The sequence below is a fragment of the Delphinus delphis genome, chromosome 2 (assembly GCF_949987515.2).
Source record: "Delphinus delphis chromosome 2, mDelDel1.2, whole genome shotgun sequence".
Classification (NCBI taxonomy): Eukaryota; Metazoa; Chordata; class Mammalia; order Artiodactyla; family Delphinidae; genus Delphinus; species Delphinus delphis.
Window position 1 is genome coordinate 101,868,142 of NC_082684.1, and position 15,863 is coordinate 101,884,004.

A 15,863-nucleotide genomic window follows, 5' to 3' on the forward strand; every position below is an offset into this window, starting at 1 on the left:
AAGCACTTTATCTGAGCTATTTGAAATGCTAATGACCTCCTTAAATAGCTGTTAGCCAGGACGTTGTGTTCATTTTTTCATCCAGGTGTATAAAGAATCTACCTGTGAACACAAGTCATATGAGGTACTGAGTAACTTATAGGTAGGGAAGTAGGCTCCATATATTTGTTTATATATCAAGTATATCATCAAAAAAGTTAAATATTGCAGTGAATCTTGCCTAGAAAGAAAATTGAGATAAACTGAGAAATAGTTGACTTGGAATCATTTTCATTTCAGTTATTTTATTTCTTTCCTCTCTCTCTCTCGACCGTCTCCCTCCAACATATTTTAAGGCAAAAGGACCTCCCCTGGACCAAAAAACCCCAAGAACCTTTTAAATCTATAGCTTTTAAAGAAACTTGGTGTTAAAAGAAAAAGAGCAAGTAGATAGAGGTTTTGTAAATATAGGTAAATAATAGTCTCTTTGAAGGGTTTGATTTCTTAACTATAGTTGGGAATTAATGTAATTATAAATTTTTAATAAAAATCCATGGTTGCCCATTATAAAAACAGAAGTTTTTGTTGACCATTGAAGTATTTTAGAAGTGGAAAATGCCATACTACTCTCAAGTTTTAATTTGGTATATTTTACTATCCAGAGTAATCTTTTGCTTTTTTTTAAATAATAAAATCAACTAACAGCTCATTTAATAGATGTTAAATGTTATAATACATTCGTATAATAATAATAAAACAGAAGAAATTTGAAAATAATGTATTACTTAGCTTTGATAAATAAGAATACACAGTTATTTCTCTTAAATGTTTAGATAGTTACTTAAAATATATAATGTACCCCTTCTGAATGAGAACCAAATCTTGATAGCTATAGAACTTTATAAAATACATTCACTTTTAATAGGAAAAATAAGTCTTGGCAGATTAAAGTGGAAACCTACACTGAAAAGGTCTCATTAATTGCCTAAAATAATTGTTACAGTAAGCCAGTTCTTAGCTGTATGCATAGAGGCTAGTTGGTTGTCAAACCCAGTTGACTAGTCAGGTGAGTTTACAAAGTGCTAAAAGACTGGTCTTTCTCTGAAGGATTCCTATCTTATAAGTCAGTATTGTGTATTACTGAGTGCCAAATTGTGGTTTGTTAAAAATGATTGCTGTAGGAGACAGAGTCAAGATGGCATACTAGGAGGATGCAGAATTTGTGTCTCCTCACAACTAGGACACCTACCAGGCACTGGTGGGGGACCATGGGCACCTAAGGGGACAGGAGGAACCCCCAGTGACTGGCTTGCAGGATCTTGGTTCCCAGGCCAGAGGTCGGGCCCGAGCTCCCGTGGTGGGAACTCCAAGTCCAAACAGCTGGACTAACAGAGAACCTCAGACCCCAGGGAATATCAATCGGAGTGAGGCCTCCCAGAGGTCCTCATCTCAGCACCAAGACCCAGCTCTATCCAACTGTCTGCAAACTCCAGTGTTGGACATCTCAGGCCAAACAACCAGTGAGACAGGAATACAGCACCACCTATTTAAAACAAAAACAAAAGAAACAAAAAAAATTGTCACATACAGTGGAACAAGGTAGAAACCTACAAGACCAAATAAATGAATAAATAGGCAACCTACCTGAAAAAGAATTCAGAGTAATGATAGTAAAGATGATCCAAAATCTCAGAAACAGAATGGAGAAAATACAAGAAACATTTAACAAGGATCTAGGAGAACTAAAGAGCAAACAAACAGTGATGAACAACACAGTTACTGAAATTAAAAATATTCTAGGGCTTCCCTGGTGGCACAGTGGTTGAGAGTCCACCTGCTGATGCAGGGGACACGGGTTCATGCCCTGGTTGGGGAAGATCCCATATGCCGCGGAGCGGCTAGGCCTGTGAGCCATGGCCGCTGCGCCTGCGCATTCCGGAGCCTGTGCTCTGCAATGAGAGAGGCCACAACAGTGACAGGCCGGCGTACCGCAAAAAAAAAAAAAAAAAAAAAAAACCCAACTCTAGAAGGAATCAATAACAATAACTGAGGCAAAAGACCAGATAAGTGAGCTGGAAGATAAAATGATGGAAATAACTGCCAGGGAGCAGAGTAAAGAAAAATGAGTGAAAATAATTGAAGACAGTCTGAGAGACCCCTGGGACTACATTAAATGCACCAACATTCAAATTATAGGGGTCCCAGAAGAAGAAGAGAAAAAGAGAGGGTCTGAGACAATATTTGAAGAGATTATAGTCGAAAACTTCCCTAATATGGGAAAGGAAATAGACAAGTCCAGGAAGCACAGAGAGTACCATACAGGATAAACCCAAAGAGAAACACGCTGAGACACATATTAAAGTATCAAAGATTAAATACAAAGAAAAAATGCTGAAAGCAGCAAGGGAAAAGGAACAAATAACATACAAGGGAATCCCCATAAGGTTAACAGCTGATTTTTCAGCAGAAACTCTGCAAGCCAGAAGGGAATGGCAGGACATATTTAAAGTGGTGAAAGGGGAGAACCTACAACCAGGATGACTCTACCCAGCAAGGATCTCACTCCGATTTGACAGAGAAATCAAAGGCTTTACAGACAAGCAAAAGCTAAGAGAATTCAGCAACACCAAACCAGCTTTACAACAAATCCTAAAGGAACTTCTTTAAGTGGAAACACAAGAGAAGAAAAAGACCCACAAAAACAAACCCAAATCAGTTAACAAAATGGTAATAGGAGCATACGTATCAATAATCACCTTGAATGTAAATGTATTAAATGCTCCAACCAAAAGACACAGACTGGCTGAATGGATACAAAAACAAGACCCTTATATGCTGTCTACAAGAAACCCACTTCAGACCTAGGGACACATACAGACTGAAAGTGAGGGGATAGAAATTTCCATGCAAATGGAAATCACAAGAAAGCTGGAGTAGCAATACTCATATCACATGTAATAGACTGTAAAATAAAGACTATTAAAACATATAAGGTAGGACAGTACATAATGATTAAGGGATCAATCCAAGAAGAAAACATAACAATTATAAATATTTCTGCCCCCAACACAGGAGCACCTCAATACATAAGGCAAATGCTAACAGCCATAAAAGGAGAAATTGACAGTAACACAATAATAGTAGGGGATTTTAACACCCCACTTAAACCAATAAACAGATCATCCAGACAGAATATAAATAAGGAAACACAAGCTTTAAATGACACAATACACCAGATAGAGTTAATTGATGTTTTTAGGACATTCCACCCAAAAGCAGAAGAATACACTTTCTTCTCAAGTGTTCATGGAACATTGTCCAGGATAGAGACCCATATCTTGGGTCACAAATCAAGCCTTGGTAAATTTAAGAAAACTGAAATCGTATCAAGTATCTTTTCCGACCACAATGCTATGAGACTAGATAATCAGTTACAAGAAAAGAACTATAAAAAATACAGACACATGGAGGCCAAACAATATACTACTAAATAACCAAGAGCTCACTGAAGAAATCAAAGAGGAAATCAAAAAATACCTAGAAACAAATACAATGGAAACACGACGACCCAAAACCTATGGGATGCAGCAAAAGCAATTCTAAGAGGGACGTTCATAGCTATACAATTCTACCTCAAGAAACAAGAAACATCTCAAACAACCTAACTTTACACCTAAAGCAATTAGAGAAAGAAGAACAGAAAAATAACCCCAAACTTAGTGGAAGGAAAGAAATTATAAAGATCAGATCAGAAATGAATGAAAAAGAAATGACGGAAACAGTAGCAAAGAACGATAAAACTAAAAGCTGATTCTTTGAGAAGATAAACAAAATTGGTAAATCATTAGCCAGACTCATCAAGAAAAAAAGAAGACTCAAATCAACAGAATTAGAAATGAGAAAGAACTAACAACCGACACTGCAGAAATACAAAGGATCATGAGAGATTACTACCAGCAACTCTGTGCCAATAAAATGGACAACCTGGAAGAAATGGACAAATTCTTAGAAAAGCACAACCTTCTGAGATGGAACCAGGAAGAAATAGAAACTATAAACAGAGCAATAACAAGCACTGAAATTGAAACTGTGATTAAAAATCTTCCAACACACAAAAGCCCAGGACCAGACGGCTTCACAGGCGAATTCTATCAAACATTTAGAGAAGAACTAACACCTATTCTTCTCAAACTCTTGCAAAATATAGCAGAGGGAGGAACACTCCCAAACTAATTCTACGAGGTCACCATCACCCTGATGCGAAAACCAGACAAAGATGTCACAAAACAAGAAAACTACAGGCCAGTATCTCTGATGAACATAGGTGAAAAAATCCTCAACAAAATACTAGCAAACAGAATCCAACAGCACATTAAAAGGATCACACACCATGATCAGGTGGGGTTTATCCCAGGAATGCAAGGATTCTTCAATATATGCAAATCAGTCAATGTGATAAACCAGATTAATAAATTGAAGGATAAAAACCATATAATAATCTCAATAGATGCAGAAAAAGCTTTTGACAAAATTCAACACCCATTTATGATAAAAATCTCCAGAAGTAGGCATACTGGGAACCTACCTGAACATAATAAAGGCCATATATGACAAGCCCACAGACAACATCATTCTCAGTGGTGAAAAACTGAAACCATTTCCTCTAAGATCAGGAACAAGACAAGGTTGCCCACTCTCACCACTATTATTCAACATAGTTTTGGAAGTTTTAGCCACAGCAATCAGAGAAGAAAAAAATAAAAGGAATCCAAATTGGAAAAGAAGTAAAACTGTCACTGCTTGCAGATGACACAATACTATACATAGAGTATCCTAAAGATGCTACCAGAAAACTACTAGAGCTAATCAATGAATTTGGTAGAGTAGCAGGATACAAAATTAATGCACAGAAATTTCTTGCATTCCTATACACTAATGATGAAAAATCTGAAAGGGAAATTAAGGAAACACTCCCATTTACCATTGCAACAAAAAGAATAAAATACCTAGGAATAAACCTACCTAAGGAGAAAAAAGACTTGTATGCAGAAAAGTGTAAGACACTGATGAAAGAAATTAAAGATGATACAGACAGATGGAGAGATATACTATGTTCTTGGATTGGAAGAATCAACATTGTGAAGATGACTATACTACCCAGATTCAATGCAATCCCTATCAAACTACCAATGGCATTTTTCACAGAACTAGAACAAAAAATTGCACAACTTGTATGGAAACACAAAAGACCCTGAATAGCCGACACAGTCTTGAGAAAGAAAAACTGAGTTGGAGGAATCAGGCTCCCGGACTTCAGACTATACTACAAAGCTACAGTAATTAAGACAGTATGGTATAGGCACAAAAGCAGAAATACAGATCAGTGGAACAGGATAGAAAGCCCAGAGATAAAGCCACACACAAATGGTCACCTTATCTTTGATAAAGGAGGCAAGAGTATACAATGGAGAAAAGATAGCCTCTTCAATAAGTGGTGCTGGGAAAATTGGACAGCTACATGTAAAAGAATGAAGCTAGAACACTTCCTAACACCATACATAAAAATAAACTTAAAATGGATTAAAGGCCTAAATGTAAGACCAGACACTATAAAATTCTTAGAGGAAAGCATAGGCAGAGCATGCTGACATAAATCACAGCAAGATCCTTTTTGACCCACCTCCTAGAGAAATGGAAATGAAAACAAAAATAAACAAATGAGACCTAATGAAACTTAAAAGCTTTTGAACAGCCAAGGAAACCATAAAAAAGATGAAAAGACAACCTTCAGAATGGGAGATAATATTTGCATACAAAGCTACTGACAAAAGATTATCCAAAATATACAAGCAGCTCATGCAGCTCAATATCAAAAAGACAGACAGCTCATTCCAAAAATGGGCTGAAGACCTAAACAGATATTTCTCCAAAGAAGATATACAGATTGCCAACAAACACATGAAAGGATACTCAACATCACTAATCATTAGAGAAATGCAAATTAAAACTGCAATGAGGTATCACCTCACACCAGTCAGAATGCCCATCATCAGAAACTCTACAAACAATTAATGCTGGAGAGGGTGTGGAGAAAAGGGAACCCTCTTGCACTGTTGTAAAGTGGTACAGCCACTATGGAGAATAGTATGGAGGTTCCTTAGAAAACTAAAAATAGAACAACCATATGACCCAGCAATTCCGCTATTGGGCATATACCCTGAGAAAATCATAATTCAAAAAGAGTCATGTACCACAGTGTTCAGGCAACACTATTTACAATAGCCAGGACAAGGAAGCAACCTAAGTGTCCATCAACAGTTGAATGGATAAGGGAGATGTGGCACATATATACAATGGAATATTACTCAGCCACAAAAAGAAGTGAAATTGAGTTATTGTAGCGAGGTGGATGGACCTAGAGTCTGTCATACAGAATGAGGTAAGTCAGAAAGAGAAAAACGAATACCATACGCGAGCACAAATATGTGGAATATAAAAAAAGAAAAATGGCTTTGATGAACCTAGGGGCAGGACAGGAATAAAGACATAGAGAATGGACTTGAGGACGCAGGGAGGGGGAAGGGTAAGCTGGGACAAAGTGAGAGAGTAGCACTGACCTGTATACACTACCAAATGTAAAATAGATACCTAGTGGGAAGCAGCTGCATGGCACAGGAAGATCAGCTCGGTGCTTTGCGACCACCTAGAGGGGTGGGATAGGGAGGGTGGGAGGGAGACGCAAGAGTGAGGGATATGGAGATATGCATATAGCTGATCCACTTTGTTATACTGCAGAAACTAACAACACCGTAAAGCAATTATACTCCAATAAATATGTTTAAAAAAAATGATTGTTGAAGGTTGTATATGTTTGAGTCTGCCCAGGTGATGCAGTGCTGCTACCAACTTTTTAAAAATTTAATATAATTTTATTTTGGATATAGAGCAAAAGCTTTAATTCTGTTCACCTGGAAAGGGACCACCCCAAAATGGTAAAGCAGGAAGAGTAGTAGAGGGACATGCTCCCTTCCACATTTTCCTGGTTCAGCAGGTTCTATGTAATTTTCCACTTGCCCAGGAAGCTCCAACTTCATGGGATTCTTCAGGTGATGAAGAGGCATGGCAAATACACTCTGTATGTGAGAATGACGCGACTGTGAGCAGTGGTGAACTATCGAAAGCTTCTATGCAGAGAAGTGGTGACAACAATGTTAAAGAGGATTAATTTAATAATTACAACACATATACTGAACATTGTATCAGACAGTTTACCTTTTTTTTAGTTTTAATATTTAAGAGCAGTTTTAGGTTCACAGCAAAATTAAGAGGAAGGTACAGAGATTTCCTGTGTATCACCTGTGTCCCCACACATGCATAGCCTACCCCATTATCAACATTCCTCACTGGAATGGTACATTTGTTAAAAATGATGAACCTGCATTGACACATCATTATCACCCAAAGCTCATAGTTTACTTTAGAGTTCACTCGTTGTTATATATTCTGTAGATTTGGGCAAACATACAAGGAGATGTATGCATCATTATAGTATCATAAGAGTTTTTTCACTGCCCTAAAAATCCTTTATATTCCTCTTGTTTAACCCTTCCCTCTCCTCCTCTGCCCCTGACAACACTGATCTTTTTACTGTCTCCAAAGTTTTACCTTTTTCAGGATGTCATATAGTTGGAAGCACACCATATGTAGCATTTTCAGTTTGGCTTTTTCTCTTAGTAATACGCATTAAGCTTCCTTCGTGTCTTTTCATGGCTTGCTATCTTATTTCTTTTTGGCACTGAATAATATTCCATTGTGTGGTTGTACCACAGTGTATTAATCCATTTCCCTACTGAAAGACATCTCAGTTGCTTCAGATACTTAACTCTTCACAGAATATTCCTTTGTCACCTGCCCTAACTGAAGCTTTCCCAAAGACCGCCACTTTCCTGTGGTCTTCTCAAGCGGTGGCTATTGATTCTTGTTAAAAGGGGAGTGAGGTCTGTGTTTTCTAACTCCCTTTGTCAAACCATTGCTCTTCCGAGCAGAAATCCTGTGATCCTTCTAATATGACTGTTTCTCCTGTCCATTGTCTCATCTATATCATCTTCATGTTTATTGAGGATTTTGGCACCTGATTTAAGTTCTTTTTTCTCCTGTTTAGCCATCCAAGTGACTTTCCACTTCTATGAATTCAGGGATTTTGGTTTTTTTAATGTATTCTTTTTTTTTTAATGTATTCTTTTATCCTCAGTGCCTAGAACAGTGGTTGGCACATAAATGTGCTCACTTAATATTTATTGAATCAATAAACTTTTAATAAATTTTTATAAACTTCCTGACTTCTGTCTCCACAGAGCTTTAGCAATCTATTCCAAAGACCAAGCCTGAGACCTTATCACTGCTTGAAACAATTCCACCCCAGAAATTTTTTTCTGAGTATAGAAGTATAATACATGATAATTACTAAAAATTCAGTAAATAGACAAAAAAAATCGTTCATAATCTAGCTATCTAGAGATGAAAATGGATATTTTGCCTATATCTTTTTTTCCTCTACACATATGTTTTAAAGTTTTTGGAATGAGGAGTCATAATGCAAATACTGTTGAAAACACCCAGATGTTTTATGTGTGTGTAATTTTAGGGTTTATTGTGAAATCTTACCATGTAATTATTCTTTATTCACTCAAAGCATATTAATGCCTGCTCTGTGCTAGGCAGTGTGCCAGTTGCTAAAGATACAACATTAAAGGAAACAGCCCCTGCACTAAAGATGCTTTACATAAATCTCTTAAGTGATGACATCATTGTCAATGGCTCCATAGTGTTCTGTTGTATGAAGTACCATAGTTTGTTTAACCAACCCGCTATCCTTTTTGCTTAGGGAGTAATTTTTTTTACTCTGAGAAACAGTGCTGCCATCAGTATGTCCTTAGGGTAAATTCATAGAAGTGGAATCTTGGGTCAAAGTGTACATGCATTTTTAAGTTGTTCTGGGGAAAAGTTGTACTACTTTATATTCTCACCAAGAAAGTATGTATTGGGTTGGCCAAAGAGTGCTTTCGGTTTTTTAAGTAAAAATAAAAGAAACATTTTTCATTTTCACCAAGAACCTCATTGAACAACATATTTACCCTTTTGTTCCACTGCCTTCTGCCGTTTTTCAGGCAACTTCATAATTCCATCTTCCCAAAACTTTTTATCTTTTTGAGCAAACAACTGTTCCAGGTGCCCTTTACAGTATTCCAAGAAATCGAAATTTTTCCATTAAGAGAATTTTGTAAAGACCTAAATAAATGGAAATCTGAAGGTGCAATGTCTGGTGAATACGGCAGATGAATCAGAACTTACCAGCCAAGCTGTAACAGTTTTTGCCTGGTCATCAGAGAAACATGCAGTCTTGGGTTATCTTGATGGAAGATTATGCGTTTTTTGTTGACTAATTCTGGACACTTTTTGTCGAGTGCTGCTTTCAGTTGGTCTAATTGGGAGCAGTACTTGTTGGAATTAATCGTTTGGTTTTCCAGAAGGAGCACATTATAGAGGACTCCTTTCCAATCCCACCGTATACACAACATCACCTTCTTTGGATGAAGACCAGCCTTTGGTGTGGTTGGTGGTGGTTCGTTTCACTTGTCCCACGATCTCTTCCATTCCACCTTATTGTACAGTATCCACTTTTCTTCGCCTGTCACAATTTAAAAACAGAACTTTTTCATTACATTTAAGTAGAGAATTGCATGCAGAAATATGGTCAAGAAGGTTTTTTTTTGCTTAACTTATGTGGAACTCAAACATCAAAGCAATCAACATAACCAAGCTGGTGCAAATGATTTTCAACGCTTGATTTGGATATTTTGAGTATGTTGGCTATGGTCCTGCGTGGTATAACGTTTATTGTTCTCAATTATGTCTTGATTTGATCACTATCAACTTCAACTGGTCTCCCCGACCGTGGAGCATTGTCCAGCGAGAAGTCTCCAGCACAAAACTTCACAAACCACTTTTGACACATTAGATCAGTTAAAGCACCTTCTCCACACACTGCACAAATCTTTTTTGGCAATTCAGTTGCATTTTTACCTTTCTTGATATAATAAAGCGTATGCCAAAAATGTTTACACAAAAATTCACCAATTTTGGTAAGTTTTTCTAATGCATGCTGATATGACAGCTGTCACATACAATCTAACAAAATTGTTTCGAATAAGTTAAAGGCAACTAAGTGCTACTAGAGCCATCTTACAGAAAACCCGAATGAACATTTTGGCCAACCCAATAAAAGCTAGTTTAACTGCATAATAAACCAGTAGGTATGTTCATTTTTGAGTGATTGCCAATTTGGTGAGTAAAATTTTTTTCTTTATTGAGGTGTAATTTCCATACCATAAAATTCACCCATTTAATAAGTGTTCAGTAATTTTTAATAAATTTACAGAGTTGTGTAATTACTACCACGCTGCAGTTTTAGAACATTTCCATCACTCCAGAAAGATCCCTTGAGTCTGTTTTTAAACAGGACTCATTTCCATCCCCAGTCCTGGGTATCCAACCAATAGTCTGCTTCTCTATCTCTGTAGATTTGCTCTTTCTCAGCATTTCATATAAATGGGAATCATAAAATACATGGTCTTTTGAGTTTGGCTTCTTTCACCTAGGATGTTTTTGAGGTATATCCGTCTATCATTAGCTTCATCCTTTTCTTTTTTTTTCCCTTCTGTATCTATAATTAGCTTGGTCCATTTTTTTCTTTTCTTTTTTCTTCTTTTTTTCCCCCTTTTTTTCCTTTTTTCTTAAGTGGAATTAAACAGCATTTATCCTTTTGTGTCTGGCTCATTTCACTTAGCATGATGTCTTCAGGGTTCATTCATCTTGTAGCATATATGAGAATTTCACTCCTTTGCAAGGCTAAATAATATTCCATTGTATGTATATATGTCACATTTCGTTTATCCATTCATCCATCCATGGACATGGCGTTGTTTCTACCTTTTGGCTATTGTGAGTAATGGTGGTATAAACATTAGTATATAAATATCTGTTCTAGTTCTTGCTTTCAAATCTTTTGGGTATATGCCCAGAAGTGGAATTGCTGGATCATAGCAGTCCTATATTTAGCTTTTTGAGGAACTGCCAAGCTCTTTTCCATAGAGGCTGCACCATTTTACATTCCCACCACCAACGCACGAAGCTTCCAATTACTCCACATCCTTGCCAAAACGTACTGACTTTTTGAGAATAGCCATCTTAATGATATGAAGTGGTATCTCATTCTGGTTTTGATTTGCATTTCTTAATGATTAGTGATATTGAGCCTCTTTTCATGTGCTTATGGTCCATGCTTGGGTGTACCTTCTTCGGGGATATGTCTATTCAAGTCCTTTGCCCATTTTTGGATTAGGTTGTTTGTTGAGTTGTAGGAGTTCTTTATATATTCTAGATATTAATTGCCTATCAGGTAAATCATTTGCAAATATTTTCTCCCATGCTGTGGGTTGTCTTTTTACTCTGTTGATAGTGCCCTTTGATGGACAAAATTTTACAGTTTTGATAATGTCCAAATTATGTTTTTCCTTTTTTTGCTTGTGCTTTCGGTATCATATCCAAGAAATCATTGCCAAATTCAGTGTTTATATCTTTTGCCATATGTTTTCTCCTAGGAGTTTTGTAGTTTTAGCTCTTATGTTTAGGTTTTTGATCCATTTTCAGTTAATTTTTGCATGTGGTATAAGGTAAAGGGTTCAGCTTCATTCTTTTGCGTGGATATCCTATTTTCCTGGCACTGTTTGTTGAAAAGGCTGTCCTTTCTCCATTGAATTGTCTTGGCTTAATCATTTTTTATTGCCAAATAGTATTCATTGTGTAGATATATACCATATTGTATTTATCCATTTACCAACTGATGGACATTTGGATTGTTTCCAGTGTTTGGCTAGTCTGAATAATGCTGCTATGAACATTTATGTGTAAGTTTTTGTGTGGCATACATTTTTGTTTCTCTTAGGTAGAAACCTAAAACTGGAATTAGTAGGTCATGTGATAACTGCATGTTTATAGGAAATGGCTAAACTGTTTTCTTAAGTTTCTGTGTCTTTCACATTCCTACCAAGTAATGCATGAGTGTTTCACTTTACCCTCACCAACATTTAGTATATATAGTAAGTCTTTTTGAATTTAACCATTCTAGTAGATGTGGAATGGCATCTCATTGTGGGGTTAATTTGCATTTCTTAAATGACGAATAACTAATGTTGAATGCTAATCTCCTATTTTTCTGGCTGTAGCCTCCTGTCATTCCAATTCTCGCTCCCTTTTTCCCACCACACTTAGTCTTAAGCTTGATTAAGACATCCACTTTCAACACCTGTTGTTTCGTCTTTTCCTTAGCTTCAGTTCCTTCTTCAATTACTTTTCTTCCCAGTATTCTTAGCTTCTAGTCTTGGAGCAATTCTACTGTTTATATACTCTGCTTTTTTTTTTTTTTTTTTTGCGGTACAAGGGCCTCTCAGTGGTTGTGGCCTCTCCCGTTGCGGAGCACAGGCGCTGGACGCACAGGCTCCGCGGCCATGGCTCACGGGCCCAGCCGCTCTGCGGCATGTGGAATCTTCCCGGACCTGGGCACGAACCCGTGTCCCCTGCATCGGCAGGTGGACTCTCAACCACTGCACCACCAGGGAAGCCCTATATACTCTGCTTTTAAACCTAAGCTGCTGAATGCTACCAGAGAAAGTCACAGAATTTTATGTTTTGATACCATTGTGAATTTTTCTGCAACTTTTTAAAATTTTTTATTTTATTTTATTTTTGGCTGCGTTGCGTCTTCGTTGCTGCGTGCAGGCTTTTCTCCACTTGCACTGAGCGGGAGCTACCCCTTGCTGCGGTTTATGGGCTTCTCGTTGTGGTGGCCTCTCATTGCAGAGCACAGGCTCTAGGCACGCAGGCCTCAGCAGCCGCGGCACATGGGCTCAGTTGTTGTGGCACGCGGGCTCCGGAGTGCAGACTCAGTAGTTGTGGCTCGTGGGCTCCAGAGTGCAGGTTCAGTAGTTGTGGCACACCGGCCCAGTTGCTCTGTGGCATGTGGGATCCTCCCAGACCAGGGCGCGAACCCGTGTCCCCTGCATTGGCAGGCAGATTCCTAACCACTGCGCCACCAGGGAAGCTCTTTCTATAACTTTTTATTTTGATTTAGTTTCATATAGAAGTTGCATAAACATTACAAAGAGCTCCCATTCCCTTTTCCTAGGTTATCAATTGTTACGCTTTGTCCCATCTGCTTTATCATATTCTGTCTTCTGTGTGTGTGTGTGTGTGTGTATGTGTGTGTGTGTGTGTGTGTGTGTGTGTGTGTGTGTGTACAAATATAGGCATATTTTTTCTGAATCATTTGAGAGTTAAGCTGGAGACTTGGGTTATATAGCTATTAAGTGGTAAAGCAGGGATTTAAATTCAGATCTTTCTTTGGTCTCCCTTGTATCTGGCACGTACTTGGTGCTCTGGGAATGCTTCTTGAATTGACCAGTGACTACAACTCACCTGTTAGAATCTATATCGTGTCTCTTCTTGGGGTTTTAGCATGTATAGGTGCGTGGGCTTTGAAGTCAGACTCCCTGGATTCAAATCCTTGCTTTACCACTTACTAGCTGTTTGACCTGAGCAAGTTCCATAATCTCACGAGGCCTCAGTTCCCTCATTTCTAAAATGGAGGTGATAATATTCCTACTTAAAATTGTGAATATTAGAGGAGACAATGCAGGTAAAGAATTTATCATGGACCCTCTCATTTCTATTCTTATCTTGTCCTGCTACTCTGATTTAGCTACTAGCTTCTCTTAGTTTGTCCTGCCCCATGATTTTTTAACTGACAGAGTTGATGAGACATCTAAGTGAATTTCTAGGCAGTTAGCAAAAAGAGAACTCTGGAGAAAGTTCTAGGCTAGAGTCATACTTGGAAGACATTTACTCAGACCTGCTAGTTAGAGCTTTGAAACTTGAACTTTGTAGATAAAAAGACAAATAGCAGGTGATGAGATATTGAGATACAGGTCCCAGGAGCCATAAATCTTTGGACATTCCAGTTTTCAAGTATTTTTTATTGGCTTCTAAACTTTTGAAATATTTCAGAAATATCAACTTTTTGGCATCCATAAAATACAGTCACATACTTGGAAGCAGTACAGAAATTTGAGGTACCCTGATGTTTCTGCCCCTTTTCTACACCCTCTCCAAAGGTACATGTTTTTTTCAATAAAATATTCTATCCTGTTAGATCACACATCCTAGGTTTTGATTCAGAAGATAATGATCATCATAGGTGTGACCCATTTGACAAGTAGGAGGAAAAGAAATCATCAAAGGAATTAATTCCAGAGTAAGATTTCATTAAATGTTATATTGTCTTTTTTTTTTAACTGAGCAGTCATTCTTTATTTTTTTTAACATCTTTATTGGAGTATAATTGCTTTACAATGTTTTGTTAGTTTCTGCTGTATAACGAAGTGAATCAGCTGTACATATACATATATCCCCATATCCCCTCCCTCTTGCATCTCCCTCCCACCCTCCCAATCCCACCCCTCTAGGTGGTCACAAAGCACCAAGCTGATCTCCCTGTGCTATGCAGCTGCTTTGCACTAGCTATCTGTTTCACATTTGGAAGTGTATATATGTCCATGCCACTCTCACTTCGTCCCAGCCTACCCTCCTCCCTCCATGTCCTCAAGTCCATTTTCTACATCTACGTCTTTATTTCTGTCCTGTCCCTAGGTTCTTCAGAACCTTTTGTGTGTTTCTTTTTTAGATTCCATATATATGTGTTAGCATACGGTATTTGTTTTTCTCTTTCTGACTTACTTCAGACTTTAGGTCCATCCACCTCACTACAGATAACTCAGTTTCATTTCTTTTTATGGCTGAGTAATATTCCATTGTACACATATGCCACATCTTCTTTATCCATTCATTTGTCGATGGACACTTAGGTTGCTTCCATGTCCTGGCTATTGTAAACAGAGCTGCAATGAACATTGTGGTACATGACTCTTTTTGAATTTATATTGTCTTTTTAGTCAGTAAGATGTCAGTAACTATTCGTTAGTTGCTTTATTTATCAGAGGAAATGGGGCAAGGGGGACATGCACATGAAATCAGAGAAAGTGTAAATGATAATCAGAGAAAATGTAAATGATCACAAGAATCCCTGATGAATTTAGATGTTTAATTGCCAGCTTGTATATGATTAAACTCCAACCATATTTTATTCTTCTAATTTGATAGTTTTCTCAGAATAATTATCCCTTTGAAGGAAATGGGTTACCAGGACCTCTTGTCAGATTCCTTTTACAGAATGAGTTCCATGTAGATAAAATTTTTATAGTGCTGTCTTCCCATGAAAATCAGGAGTAAAATATTTTAGAAAAATAGCACAGAGCCTTGCCAATTTGTCATCAATATCCTTGGTTTGGTTGTCTGTAATAAACAGATTCCGGACTTCCTTGGCGGTCCAGTGGTTAAGACACTTCCACTGCAGGGGGCATGGGTGTGATCCCTGGTCGGGGAGCTAAGATCCCACGTGCTGCAAATCGTGGCCAAAAAAATAGAAGAAAAAAAAAAAAAACAGATCCCATTTTTCAATACATGCATACCTTTAATACCTCACTCTGACGGTGAGTGTTAACAGGTGATAAAATTCTAGAATTTAAAATTTTACTGTTTGATAATGAGAAAGCTTATTTCTCAAGTTAAGACCAAATCAGTTGCAGTGATTATTCATTTGACATTTTGGGGTAGAAACTGTTTTATATTTTCAGTACCTTAACTCTTAAAATGAGAATGCTACATAAATTGAGGATGTTTATTAGTAAAGAGAGAACAATATGCTGGTTTGC

The 15,863-nt window shown here is 37.6% G+C and overlaps 1 protein-coding gene across 4 annotated transcripts in view; it reads left to right on the forward strand.

Annotated features, from left to right (window-relative positions):
• The window catches only part of ZFAND6 (zinc finger AN1-type containing 6), a 75,596-nt gene that overhangs the window by 15,433 nt on the left and 44,300 nt on the right, over positions 1 to 15,863 (forward strand). Inside the window, exon 1 of one of the 4 annotated variants that reach the window (XM_060005323.1) lies at positions 13,540 to 14,207. The exons of the other annotated variants lie outside the window; for them this stretch is intronic. The gene's annotated coding sequence lies outside the window, so the exon portion shown is untranslated. Of the gene's footprint in view, positions 1 to 13,539; positions 14,208 to 15,863 lie in introns of those variants that run through there. 4 annotated transcript variants of the gene reach the window in all.